This window comes from Brienomyrus brachyistius, chromosome 13 (genome assembly GCF_023856365.1).
Source record: "Brienomyrus brachyistius isolate T26 chromosome 13, BBRACH_0.4, whole genome shotgun sequence".
NCBI lineage: Eukaryota > Metazoa > Chordata > Actinopteri > Osteoglossiformes > Mormyridae > Brienomyrus > Brienomyrus brachyistius.
In genome coordinates, this window is record NC_064545.1 from 360,964 (window position 1) to 374,767 (window position 13,804).

The following is a 13,804-nucleotide window of genomic DNA, read 5'->3' on the forward strand; positions in this document are numbered from 1 at the left end:
GACTCTCTTTCTGCCAGCAACCCAAAGTGCCACCTAATTAAACTAGAAATAAAAAAAGATTTACCATCCAAAGCCACACTTCTCCATACTCTGGAGAAGATAATTATTCATTCCTTGACAACAAAGAGGGCAGTGTGAGTTTCGGGGCTCTCCCTGGAAACGTGAATCCGTAAGAGTGACTCTGTTTTCCTCTGACCAACCTGTCACGCTGGAGACATGATGATAGACCAACGGCAATTTCTGTGTCTGTCAATGGATCCAGCAATGTTCCGAAACCACTTATCCTGTACAGTCTTGCGCTGAGTGCAGCACCCAATGCGGGGGAACAATCTGGATGGGATTTCACACGCGTGCAGCCTGAATTGCACACTACCAGCAGGTCCCCTAACCCAAAGGAAAGCCAGACTAACGTGGTAACTACATGCAAACTGCAGGGCAGGATTTGAAATCACAGCTCTATATGTACGCGGCCATTGTGAAAAGCACTAATCCACCATAGCAACTTCATTTGTAAGGGGGATATGCATTAAGTCACGGGAACAACATACAAAAGAACCAGAATGAACTTGCTTATTGTAAGAGTTCATATGTTGGTAGGATTAGGAATGCAGGATTTTTTGATTTGTTGCAGAGATCCAGCAGGACGCCGGGTCAGGTGAGGTCAGACTCCACGGAACGTGCCCTCCCCGAGCAACCAAGGTTTCTTCCAAGTCCAGAGACATGCTCATAAGGTGCATCCGTGACCTTTACCGCCCTGAGATGGCCGCGTACTTAGACCAAGTGCTCCCTGCCACAGGAAAGGGAACTTGATGCATGGATGCACGTAATCCCAATTAGATGAACAGTTGCTGAAAGTGACATTTCAGACTTAAAGGTTACTCTGTGGAAAGTAAACAGAAGGAAAAGGAGAAAAACTTTTTTAAAAATAAAAAAAAACGTTTTTGGCACAATGTATATTGCAGAATTAGGCACCCGGGGAGCATGAGCTTCATATGTCAGAAGCATTTAATTCCATTAGGCTCTAGTCAAAATATTTCATAATGCTTCAATCTAATGATAGCATGTAAAGATGCATGTATGTTTTTGAAAGCAAAGTGGCGATTCCAGCAGGCTGTAATGCATCCTGACGTCTCCACCTTCTAGTAACACTACTCCTTTGAAGGACCTTGACAGCGATATTGTCCCAGCAGGTGGTGTGTCTGACCTTTCTGACTTTGAGACCAGAAAACTGCTGGTTCAAACCCAGCATAACTACAGCTGGCCCATTATTTAATACTAAGCTATTTTTAAAAATCTCTAAAAATAGAATTAGCTGCATAAATTGTAGGGGAAAAAAAAAAGACGTGACTGAGCACAATGTCGACTTTGGCGGTGGATCTGGAGCGAGGTTTCTGAGCCAAAGGTCCTGTCCTGGGCTGCGGTGTCCCACTCCCCTCTCCGTCCATGACTTGGCAGCGGGTGCACCGGCCCGCATTCGATTGCAGATCAATCGGCACAAAAAGTTCCCAATTAGGCTTATTATTCTCCATAAATAAGCACAGCTTTGATCCGATGCTCCCCCGAGGTCCCCCAGGCATTCAGCAGATAGGCCAATGTTTTTTTTTTAATCGCTTCTGGGGGAAGATGTGTCTGTAATACAAATGAACCCCTCCACTTCTGTACCAAAAAATATGTGTGGAACACACAAGAAAAGGAGATTGCCCAAACCATTGCTTAAGAGCCTCCGGCTGTGAGGCATTGTGGGAAACCTCTGGAGTGGGCCTCTATTTGATGGTGTAAACCTATTTTTCACACAGAGTACTTTGTTTAATTAATTTTTATTTAGTGCAAGGCCAGCCTGTATTTAACAGTCTAGAACATGCAGATAAATGAGGTATATTCTGACATTTTTTCGGGTATGAGTCAAATTCTTTGTAGCTTGTATTTGGTTCCTAGGGGTGAGAAATAGTTAGTTAAAGCTATATTTTCTGCTTTTTATCCTAAGACAAATCTTTATTGAAATAAGAATTTTTAATCGTTTTTATTAATAGATTCTCTCTGCTGCCTTTAAAGAATTAATATTTAATGTAAGGCCTGTCCTTTGCCTCCAAGCAAGGGGGCAAAAGGAGTGGTGCAGGAAAACTTTCGGATAATATCATCACAGCACTGCGTGTATTGATCTGCTTGGAGCCAATGGTGTCATGACACGTATACAGATACGTATCAGTATGCGAGCAAGTCCATTTGGAGCGTTCCTGGGGTTAGTCTATTACCGCGGTAACACCCCCGCCACTCCAGCTCAGCCACGACCTTCATTGGCTCAGGCTGAAACTTTCCCCAGATGAGGGGATTTACTCCTATTCAAACAGCATTGCTGAGACACGATGAAGCTATCCACCACCCCCCTGTTAACCGTTATCTCGGACAAATCGAATCAGCTGTTCCCGTTTTCACAGTGCCAAGTGGAATTGAATACGCTTGGTTTATGGAAAGCCAGTCCAACAGTAGGCTTTCATTGGCCTTTTTATAGAGAAATATTATTAGTGACACAATAGTATTATTTATTTGCTTGCAGGAACGTGTCTGAATCGACCGATTTAGCTTACAGTTTCGCGTATTATATGCCGTCTGACATTTACGGAGGAAATTCAAGTCAAGTATCTGGGCTACAGAATAGCCCCCTTCCCCGGGATTTTCTATGTGATGGATCGTTAAGCACCACACCACCTGCTGCCAGGGCTGGAGTTCGGCGTACGACGCCTGCCACCGGGCGCACAAAACAACCATTCTGGCTAGCGCTTGGCAGAGCACGAGGCAGCCGGCTTTGTTTACAGCATAGCGTGGGAATTGTGAGATCAACTGTAACAGGATTCGACCCCAGGCAATATCATATCCCCTCCGGTATGAAAAAAGGTAGAAGAGACCCAGAGGTTAGAAATTAAAAGAGAAGAGGAAAAATTAGGACTTGAACCCAAAGCCATCTGTACAGGGCTTCTTCAGATGACAGCCGGTAAGGGAAGGCGTTGAGTGAGATGCAGTCGGAAGCTGAGAGCTTCAAGCTGGCCATCCTCTTCCCATCTCTGCAAGCAAAAGAACCCCACTGCTTCCTCTTGTGCTACGATGCACAATCTCCCACGTTATCCCAGAGAAGGAGGAAAAAACCATACAAGATGTGATTTATTCCCGTGCGGTCAACGTGATTTAGTGCCCAGTGCCATCGGGTCTCCAAGCAATATGAAACCGAATAATTGATTTCATCAACAAGCAAACGGTCTATTAGCTGCTCACATCCGTGTTCATGTCGCCCAGATGGGAGACTCCCATCAGAGTTTTGCATTTTTGAGGCGTTTTTCATTCAGATACCTGATTATGATTCACAGGAGTGAGGTGGCTAGTCTGTGACAGCCCTAAACAGTGAGGCTGAGCTTATTCTGAGCACAGGGAAGACCATAATGTCAGACATGTCAATAATATCATTGCCTCCTGAGTCAATAGCTCGGTTTTAACCAGCGCACGTTCCTAAAGTAAAATAGCATGCCTTCCAGCGAGAATCACTGCCTGAAGTCACACCACATCACACCAAAAGTGGTTACCATTCCAAGATGATAACTCTGAAGGGATTATCCTGATTTATGCAAAAGCACTTCGCTTAAGTTAAAGCTACAGAATAATCGCAAAGAACTGATATATTCATGCCATGTATATCGCTGCAGCCTGATTTGTCCATTATAACACTGTTGAAGAGATATCGGTTTTCATAGGAGTCTCTATTGCGGTTATTACGGTAACAGCATTTGCGTATCACACGGGAGCATTGGCAGTTAGACCATTTTTATTCTTACCAATGAGTGTAACTGAGAAACACCTCCAGATCAGCCCCATTGTTGGCTGGCAGAGATGTGTTTGGAACTCTAGTGAAAAGATGCAACACCAAGAATTTCAATGTTCTGTTGATGGAGAACACTGTCCGAGGTGCTGCTCCCTGATGCTGAGACCTGGTTCCCGTGATGACCATGGCATATGGTGTACATCAACTCCGGTCCTAGAGAACTACTGTCCAGTAGGTTTTCTATCCTACATGGTTTCTGATGAGCCACACCTGTTGTCAGCTAAATACCAGGAGCAGGTGTGGCTCATCAGAAGCCAGGTAGCTTACTGGACAGCAGCTCTCCAGGACCAGAGTTGGAGACCCCTGTTATTCTCACATCCATATCATGACCGCAGCTGCCCTGTGTGCCCTGGGTCACCAGTGCACTGGAAGATTAGACTCGATTAGGACAGTAACATCTAACTTTAGGAGGAACATGATCACGCAGAACGGCTTGGTGTTTTCTGGCCCTGACCTTGCTCTATCAGGCACTGAGTGGACCTAAATCATGCCAGGAGAACATGCTCCACCCCACATCAGGGGTGCCACAACACTGTGGGCCACATGCACTCGAGCCAGCAGGCTTCATTTAAAACACACCACACACTTACTTATCTGCGTACAGAGAACAGGGTGAAGTATGACTCATTTAACCATATGACTTTCTCCCAGTGAGACCACTGCCTGTTCCTCCCCCCACGTTATTCACAAAATTGCATACTTAAGCTTCAATAGGGAGTTTATACACTACAGTACCATGCGACCACAGTATCCCTCTCTATTAAGTTCTCAACTGACAAATAATGATGAAACTGCCTGTTCATTCCACTGACTGAAGAATAACCTTCTCTCTGACATGATGTATTACAGACTTCCCGGAACATTTTTATATACAAGAAAAACAAGTCGTAATATTAATTACTTAATTACTGCACCTGTATGGAAGCACCTGCTTTTGAGATCCTTTTTATTTCTTCATTACTAAATGTTCTGAGGGCAGAACAAAAAATGATTGGTTAACTCTCCAAACCAATCGTTTTTCATTCTGCGCTCAGAACATTTTTGCGTAAATAAACTCCCATGAGCTAATTGCTAAGTTGACATTTTAGCAGGCACCTTTTTTGCTCATAATTCCCATAATACTATATTCAGCTCTGTCGGTTTCTAAAAGACACCGCGTTTGAGGTAAACGAAACAAATAGCTCAGCACCACCAGGCGTGAATGAAATCGATCGCAGCCAACAGTGAGCACATGAAACATACCACCATCGTCCTTTAGGAAGACAAAGGACCTGTTTCCAGCTTAAAGGACAAAGGACAAAGGCACAGCATGCACTCAAACATGCAGCGTTCACAGAGAAAACAGGCCTTGTCGTTTATTGACAGCAACAATAAACCTTCCATCTCAAAAATAACATTATAATCAACACATTTTTATTGATTGTTTCCCCTTCAGGCTGTCTAATACTGACAGACACAGATAGACTGATTTTGTGAGGCAGAAAACCATCAAATCAGACAGCAAAGGCTACTATGTTGCACAGAAGGCCAAAGTTTTAAGAGTAACGGCACATGATAAGCAATGGCAGCAATCAGCAAGACTGGCACCGTAGCCTCCACAGACGATCTCCATGTGAAAAGCTCAACAAGCAAGAGCTTCATCTGTTATTAGATGAGGGGGACTTCCAGCCACTGTAACCCTAAACCATGCTGTCCAGATTCTAGTCCTTGAGAGAACCGGATGTTCGGTTCATTTGGGTGCAGATGTCAGCGCTTTCATGTCCAGTCTGTGTGCGGACGCATTCGTAGCTTCCGGAGTTATGCTACCAAAAGACAGCACGTTCATTACTCTGCTATTTTATGGCCGAGACTGACAGTTGCATTAGTTAAGCAGGAAAAAAAAAACATTTTCACACCCTCTGGTTCCGTCTGCTATCACTGTCACAGGAACTTCTTCTTCTTCTCACGCTAGCTAAATTTTTCTAATCTGAAAGGCCTCATTTATGAGGACCCATATCCGTGATGAGAGAGACACACCACGCACTGTGAGCCTTCAGTCTCACCCATCCATCTGCTCTGGTGATTTGAGGTGCCCTCTCGGGCTGAGAGCACAGATAGAGGTGGAGAGATCGCTGTGGGATCTGGGCCAGGGCATCAGCGCTGTCCTCCCCTTCATCTCTTCCAGACGACTGAAACGGACCAGTTCAACACAGGAACGCCATCCACTGGGCACAGGTGCCCAGATGTTGCCAGCGCAACATGCTTTGCTGTGGCCCAGATCGGCTCCCGGCCATCTGCCGCTCACGTTTGTCAATATTTATCTAACAGCGGAGGAAAGGAGCTCGGCTATGTGAGCAGTCTGTGACAACTCCACCATTTAAGCCACGGTGTTGTCAAGAAAGGCTTGTTCTCAATTAATCAGCTTTGCACATCGACAACAAACCAATCGTGCAAAAACTTAGCTAACACAATTCTCACTGTCCGAGTCTCAGCTGAGTAGTTCTGTGCAAAACATGAGAGAGCAAACAATCAACCTTGAGAAGAATCATGGTGACGGATTTTTCAATATTCTATAAATATAGATATATCAATTAAGGCTTCTTTATACTCATTATTATATACTTTATACTTATTAATATTATTATTATTATTAGTCTTTTTTCTTTATATGGCTTCTTCATATAAGATAGATAGACTCCAGTCCATGAGTGGACCATTCACTTGAGATTTCCAGCTCACCAGGGAGGTTGAATGCCGTGTGGCGGATATCTCCATACTCTGCTAACTCCTCTGTGACATAACAGATATTTTGCAGGTTTGCAGAATCAGGCTTGTACTACCGCTTCCGCTTTTTATAAGTGATCTGAATGAAACTCAGATTAAAAATAGCAGTTACTCCCCACCTTACCCACATGCCTAGACACATACTAGCATGCTTTTATTTCACTGGGCACACCAAAATTATCCCCAAGTGGAGGAGGGATGCAAAACTGTACAGCACTGTATAATCTCACCAGACACAGACATATTTGTAGAGAAGGCTTGCTCAATTAAAAAATGATCACTCCTGGAGGCAATGCAGTCATACACGCTTGTTAATCATTTATTACAGAGTAGCGATTTAGGGCTGCAATTCTGACAGGGTGGTCCAGCTCTGTAGAACATGGAAGAATGTTTAAATGCCCCCACCCTTCCGCACAGATCTATGCTTAGCGAGAGAGACCAACCTAACTGTCAGCACCCTGTTCATCTGCAGAAACCCTTCTGCCCTTCTGGTCTGTAATGAAAGTCAGGTGGATGGTAAATGTGTGAAGAACACAGTTCCAGTTGGTTTTACACTTGGGTAAGACAACGCGCTCCTGCGGTTTTCCACTGCCGTGGCCGTTACTATTTTTATGGACGGAAAGGCGTCAGTGCCTCTAACTCAAGGCTTCTACCAAGAATAGCGCTGAATAAATAAGCCAGGATACACTGGCTGCTAGGCTCTTGTGTTTGTTTGATGGTTTGTTTGGTTAACTCACATCTAAATAGAACCACAAATAAAAGCTTCTAGCAACAGAACTAGCAGAAACATTATTATTATTATTATTATTATTATTATTATTATTGAAGTTTCGGTTCAATTTAAGACAATTATAAACAAACCCATCTCATTTTCCTGGGAAATTCACGCTCCTGGATGGAAATAAATTTCAAAGCCAAATGTGCCACAGGAGACCAGTCTTTTATGTGTTACTGTAGGCATTAATCACCACATGCTATTTAAAACTGTTACTTCTGTTTAAAATCAAAGAGCTTTCTGAAGTTCCAAAAAGCACCAGAAAAAAAAGCCCGACTCCGGCTACAGAATTACACTCCAGCTTCTGAGAGCAGAGTTTCTTGCTTGCAGTCGAAAAGGAGGAAGACGAATGATAACAGGCCCTTCGGATTACATTCGACTCTCAAAGTCAGATTGTTTTACCGATCCCTTATTAATCTGTAATGCCTGGGGGCCCGTGTCACGTGTCTTTGGATCGCTGCTGTAGAAATTCAAGAATCGTTCATTTCTTATTAATGTAATGCACCATGCAGGACACCATTCTGATCGCGACCTGCCCTGTCGCCACTGGCAAAGGCTAATTTTGAGGAGCACTGCAACTTTTTACCTGTCACTGCAAAAGCTATGTCCTCTGTCCCTCAAACACTAAAACGGCACAGAAATAAACAAAAATATCCATCCATCCTTTTTTCATAGCCACTTGTCCCACACAGGATTGCAGGGGGTCCAGAGCCCATCCCGGATGCTACTGCCGCAGTGCAGGAAATAACCCAGGATGGGGCGCCAACCCGTCACAGGACACCAAAGTATTTTTCTGTCACATTTATTCATTCCTATGTGAATTGGTTGTCCTATATTATCAGTTTAGTTCCCCGCTTAAAAACAATTCTTGGTCTCATCTGAGCCCCAGTAAACCTCCTCTTGGATGGGTTGAGCAAGCTGAAACTTGTTTTATGGGCCATCTGTGTCAGGAGCCGTCAATAAAAAGATTCAACAGGTTGGATCAAACGATAGCCATTATTAATATGCTGCGGATGACGGATATAAAATTACAGATTGAAAAACTAGCAAATGATCACAGATGAAACATATGTCGTTGGTAATCATTCTTTATAATGGCTCTCAGGCGTGAATATGCGTCAATAGTTATGTTCGACTTTCGGAACATAAAAAGGCTACCCGAGCATTCATTGCGTCTGTTGTGGTGAATTAGCAGCAATGCTACATGAAAGGCTCTCTCCCTTTCTAATGCTACTAAAGGTCATTTGCCATAGGGAAGTGATCCCCACTGTTCACCAAGGGGAGGATCCACCTCCAAAGGTGATAAAAACCCGCCCGATTTGGGGCATCCCCAAAGCCAGCGTACATGGCATTAGTGTACGCTGCCAGAGAGAGCGCGAACCGCCCATCAGCAACTCGACAACGGGCCAGAGGCAGCGTTAGGTACTCACGCTGTCTTTAATCATGGAAAGTAAGTGCAGAGACCTGAATCGCAGAAGACAAAAAAAAGCAACTCTGCTTAAAACAGATGGTGTTTACAAACACGGCCCAGATAAATGGTTTGAGAGTTCTTTGTGTTGCACCAAGGAGGGAGAATCCAGAAAGGCACCGATAATTATTATGCACGATCCCGGTTCACCTCCCATCTCTGTGACGCCCCTGAGATGTGGAAGCAGCCAATGGGTAATCGGCATTGCTGGAGGTGGTGTGTGGGGGAGGAACACCGTTAACGCAGCTGCAGTAACAGGTGATACCTGTAAGGGGCGAGCGAGGGCTGCATCCTTGAAAAAGATGGCTAAGGTGTACTGCAGATAAATTCATAAAAAGGACACGCATACATAGAACGAAACCCGCACAACGAAGGGCCGAGAGGATGCAGACACATACCACTAGCATCAGAACAACGTCCTGTCCTCTCAGCAGATTCCAGGGCCTTTAAACAGGAAGTAGATATTTCAAAACATCGATTTTTGAAGACGCACCGTCCAATCTTCACCTGAAAGTGGGGCACCTTTGTTATTAATTTATTTGGGTTATGTTTTTCTTGTTTCTCTTCCTCCTGGTTGAACATCCACCAGGAATGTGGCCTGTTACCTACTTGTGATTTCGAGAAATAAATAAATCATTTTCAAAATTAACTTTTAAAAAAGTACATTTTTTATTTGAACCCGTGGAATGATTTTGCCTACATTTTTTAATAAGCATTGTAAGCATCCTTTCACCAATACTGGGAGTGAGGATGACCTACATAGGCCCGTGAAAACTCTACTTCTGAATTTTAAGCTGTGTTTATAGCTCGTGCAACTACAGTTTTTTGAAAGCAGTGCCCCAGTTTAAGTGACAGAGAGATAATGGGGAGCGAATCATAGGTGCTCATCTAATATAACAGAAATAATGCAGCCACATTAAACCACGAATTAGGAAGCTAGGTTTGCATAATCTAGCAGAGTCTGAAATGCACAGTATATAGTATGCTTAAACTCTGCATGAATAAATATATACTTATATAAAAGGGAAGTATTAGCAAATTTACCAGGGTGTATCATTTCATGAGAATTCAGAAGACAATAATGCAAAACTGCAGTAGACCATAGCTAGCTAAAGCAAAACATATCCCTGGAATATGCAGTGGAATCAAAGAAACCTAAGGAAGCATTCAGAAGGTCAGATGACAGTCCAGGCCTTTTGAACTATGAGACAGAAAGCTGTCTCCTTGTACAGTCTATTAAACAGAATACGGCAGCATCTTTGTTGTGTGTGTGTGAGAGAGAGAGAGGGACTGTGTGTGTGTGGTGTTTTGAATGAATTCACAAATATGGGCAAAACACAGCTAATGAGAGCAAGCATGAGCCACAAATATTTGAACTAAAAATATTTAACCACAACCCCCACCCCCCCACACCCCCCAAAAAAAAAAACAAATCCCACTGTTTACCACATTATAAGAATAACATAACCCAGTGTAGCTGTGAGGGGAGGGCCTGGTCACTGTCCGTGTCTTAAAAGCCAATCAGATGATCATTCGGCTTTGTTTTCATCTTTGCCGTCTCCTATATCTGCGTCAGGAAGGCTGGACCCCGGCGAGGCTCGTGACAGACATACTGGCACGGGTTTTTTCTTTTTTCATAACAGTTACTGGAAAAACAGGATCTCTGTATGCGTCTTGGGAGGCTGGTGGACAGGAGGGGGATGCTGGACATGTGTGTAAGCACCTACAGCACAAGACACAGAGCGGGTTGGCGTCCCTAGTGGTGAAGGCAGGGACTGCAGGACTGGTAACAGCTAAAGGCCTCAGGACAGGTGCTCACAGTCAGGTGCATGATTATTTATCAGTTACACTGGTTTTACACCAGTCACATCTTTTTTGCTTATCCTTACTGGATTTGCGGAGTCATTACAATCAGAAAGCGAAGGCTGCGACTGTGAATTTACATGATTTCGATTATTTTTTTTTTTAGCAGTGACAAATACACGTTCCATTCTCAGTGTTTAATTTATTTTTTAGTCTTAAAAGGATGAGAACCCTGTGGTTAAAAGCCTGAGTCTCTATCAACTTGGCACAAAGAGAAAGAACTCTTGTCTCAGAGTATTCCCTTCGTGTACTTAAAATACGGCGGAAAAAAATCTTTGAAATACTTTGATTTCTTTTCTTCCTCCAGTAGCAGTCGGACATCACAGGATACGTCCCTGTTCTCATATCCCGCTTGGTGGGGCACGTTAGGGTCACAGCACCTTTTACTTAAACAGGTTAATGTGCCTGTGCTGCATTATTCATCAGGCTGCCTTCAGCCACGCTCAGTCACGCTTATAATGTCGCTTGTCACAGCTGTCGATTGACTCGAACACAACGAAATTTCCATGCATAATGCAACACGGGAATGAATAATGAAGCAGGCCGGGGCCGGGGGCATCTCTGCACCCAGCAGGCTCTGCAGGTCAGCCTTCCGGGTGAGGACGGTGCACTGGGGTGGGCATGCATTAATTAGGCTCATAAAGACATGACTGGGCAGGCAGGTGGGCGGCCCAGTGACCGGGAGGACGTCGGTCGCCAGGATGAGGTGGGAGAGCGGGCAGCCGCCGCTGACCCATGGGGCGAGGGCAGGTTGGTACGGGGTGCCTAGTGGCAGCTGTGATGTCATAGCTGTCGCCATGTTCCTGCCCTCCATCGCAGAGAGTTCTGGAACAAACGGCACGGGCAACTTCCTGGGGGGATTTAGCAGCAGGCCGTGTCTTGCAGGCCACAATACGTAATGATTTCTCAACAAAGTACCTTTCCATAGTGGAGCCATCGCGGCCTTAATTACTAATGTCATTTCACGATTAATTTTAGTTTTGTGGAAATTTGCATTCGAAAAATCTTGTCTGAATGTAGTTAAGGACAACAATGCTTTTACTCAGTGACGTAGCAAGAGGTTACCTGTTAAAATCCCACTAAAATGAACCGAACACAAAGACGGAAGATACCCAGACAGACAGAAAAAAACATACATTCAGAGCTAAACCACAGAGACAGCAGCTATTCAAAAGGTAGGAACTGGAGGACGAGTGAAACTATCACTCTACACTGGAGCTGACAACACCCCAGTGACATTGTCCTCTTCCTTCTTACATCTGTAGAAAATTAAAAAGGTGTCTGTCTTGGCTTATCCCTGAGCTGGAATTATGATATGCCACTTTTTATTATAACATCATAGCGGTTCCCAGCAGAACAGTCCAAATCGTCACTTTTTTCCCATCATTTGCATGTAAAGGGCCCTGCCATGACATTCATAGCCACTTAGCTTGCCATGGGTGTCAGAGCACTTTAAAACAGAATCTGACGACATATTTTGGCCACAGTAATATTAGTCTATTTGTTTGACGGGTGTGGTTACACAAGAGTCTGTTAAAACCCTGCTTATCTTGTTTTTAATTCAGCAAAGTGTCTTTTATGTCTGAACCGTTTCTCAATTTTGAAACTGAAAGAGTAAAGTACATACAAAAAGATCTGCAAGATGCATAAAGAATAACTGATATTTTAGATTCATACACACAAATATCCTGGAATCCTATACTGGAGAAAGGGGCGGATTGATGGATGGATGGACATATAAATAATGGAGGTCAGGAGACAACAAGTAATCTCATACTCATTCTCTTCAGGACTTTGCAGAGCTCTGTTTTTTAGATGCAAAACAGAGCCTCTTTTTCAAAAAAAAAAAAACAGAGAGAGTGTTATCACAAAGTCTCGCTGCTGTGTGACAGCGATCTCCTTTTATTTAGGAGAAGAGAAAAGTCAGACGCTTCGCTGTAATTTTTCATTTCTTCTGTGAAAGTGCACCCGGGGAAAAAAAAAATGCTTTAGCCCTTTGAGAGCCAATACATGAATGTAGATATTAATGCTTTACATATATTGCCACACAGGAGTAAAAACAGGCCGGATGATGCATTTCAAAAGAAATAATACTGAATCTACAAACAATGCTATTATAAACAGCTTAGGGAACAGCTTGAAACACAAGGGACGACTGTTGCTTTGTGCAATAATGAGGATCTAATGGACCCAGTCAGTCCTGCCAAAAACCGGAGCGAGGCTCCAGGAGCCGGTTTCGAGAAGGAGACCCGTAAGGGGGCCTTTCCCAGGAGGCCAAGCTTCGATAGGGACCCGTGGACACTATGCCGAAAACAAGGTCCTTCTGGCAGCACCAGCTGCATCACTGTAGACGCACGGACTGTAGAAACATTTCCTGCATCTCCTTCAAGTGCTAATTGCTAAGGGGCCATATGGAATCAGCCTGTCAGGCGTCCAAGCCTCACATCCATCTTACTGTAGAGCTGCGGGTCTTCAGAGAGACATAACAAGGCGCCCAGCACTTTGGGAGGTCCCAGCCTCGAACGGAGGCCTGTCAGCTTTTCGGGAGATGCTGCCGTCGAGCTCAGTGTCGGCCCTGCTTCCTTAAACCACAGCTGCTCGTAATGACTGAGCAAACAAGGCCAATTTGTTCAGCGCAGCAAAACACCCTGGCTGCCGTGATTAAATTTTCTTGACAACGGCGGTGAGCGGGGATGTAAATAAACGACAGCGTGTTGTGATTGACGGCAACGGAGGCGCAGAGGTGCCACGACTGACGTAAAAGAAAAAAAGAAAAGACGAAACCTTGGTGGATGGTGACAGACTCGGAGAGACTTGTTTCAAGGACGTGCCGTTCAGTTCGGCACACAGCAAGGACGCAGGCTTTAAAGTTTGGAATCAGAACAACTCGGGGCCCTGCAGATGTCTATTCTGATCGCCCCTGTCAGCTATCAAAGCGGTTTAATTATCAAATTAATAGAAGCTTTTCAGATGTTCACAGCTCTCATCCAGAAAAATCTAAGAGATGGTATAATTTTGTTACTTCATTGTCCTATCATGCTCCACACACGTCGGCACGGACAAAAAC

The 13,804-nt window shown here is 44.2% G+C and overlaps 1 protein-coding gene and 1 long non-coding RNA gene across 4 annotated transcripts in view; one reads left to right on the forward strand and one right to left on the reverse strand.

Moving 5' to 3' along the window:
* Positions 1–13,804, forward strand: part of LOC125706188 (carbohydrate sulfotransferase 8-like) — a 108,778-nt gene that overhangs the window by 65,555 nt on the left and 29,419 nt on the right. Inside the window, exon 3 of one of the 3 annotated variants that reach the window (XM_048972765.1) lies at positions 632–731. The exons of the other annotated variants lie outside the window; for them this stretch is intronic. The gene's annotated coding sequence lies outside the window, so the exon portion shown is untranslated. The remainder of the gene's footprint in view (positions 1–631; positions 732–13,804) is intronic. 3 annotated transcript variants of the gene reach the window in all.
* Positions 1–13,804, reverse strand: part of LOC125706189 (uncharacterized) — a 68,592-nt gene that overhangs the window by 22,682 nt on the left and 32,106 nt on the right. The window lies entirely within an intron of this gene.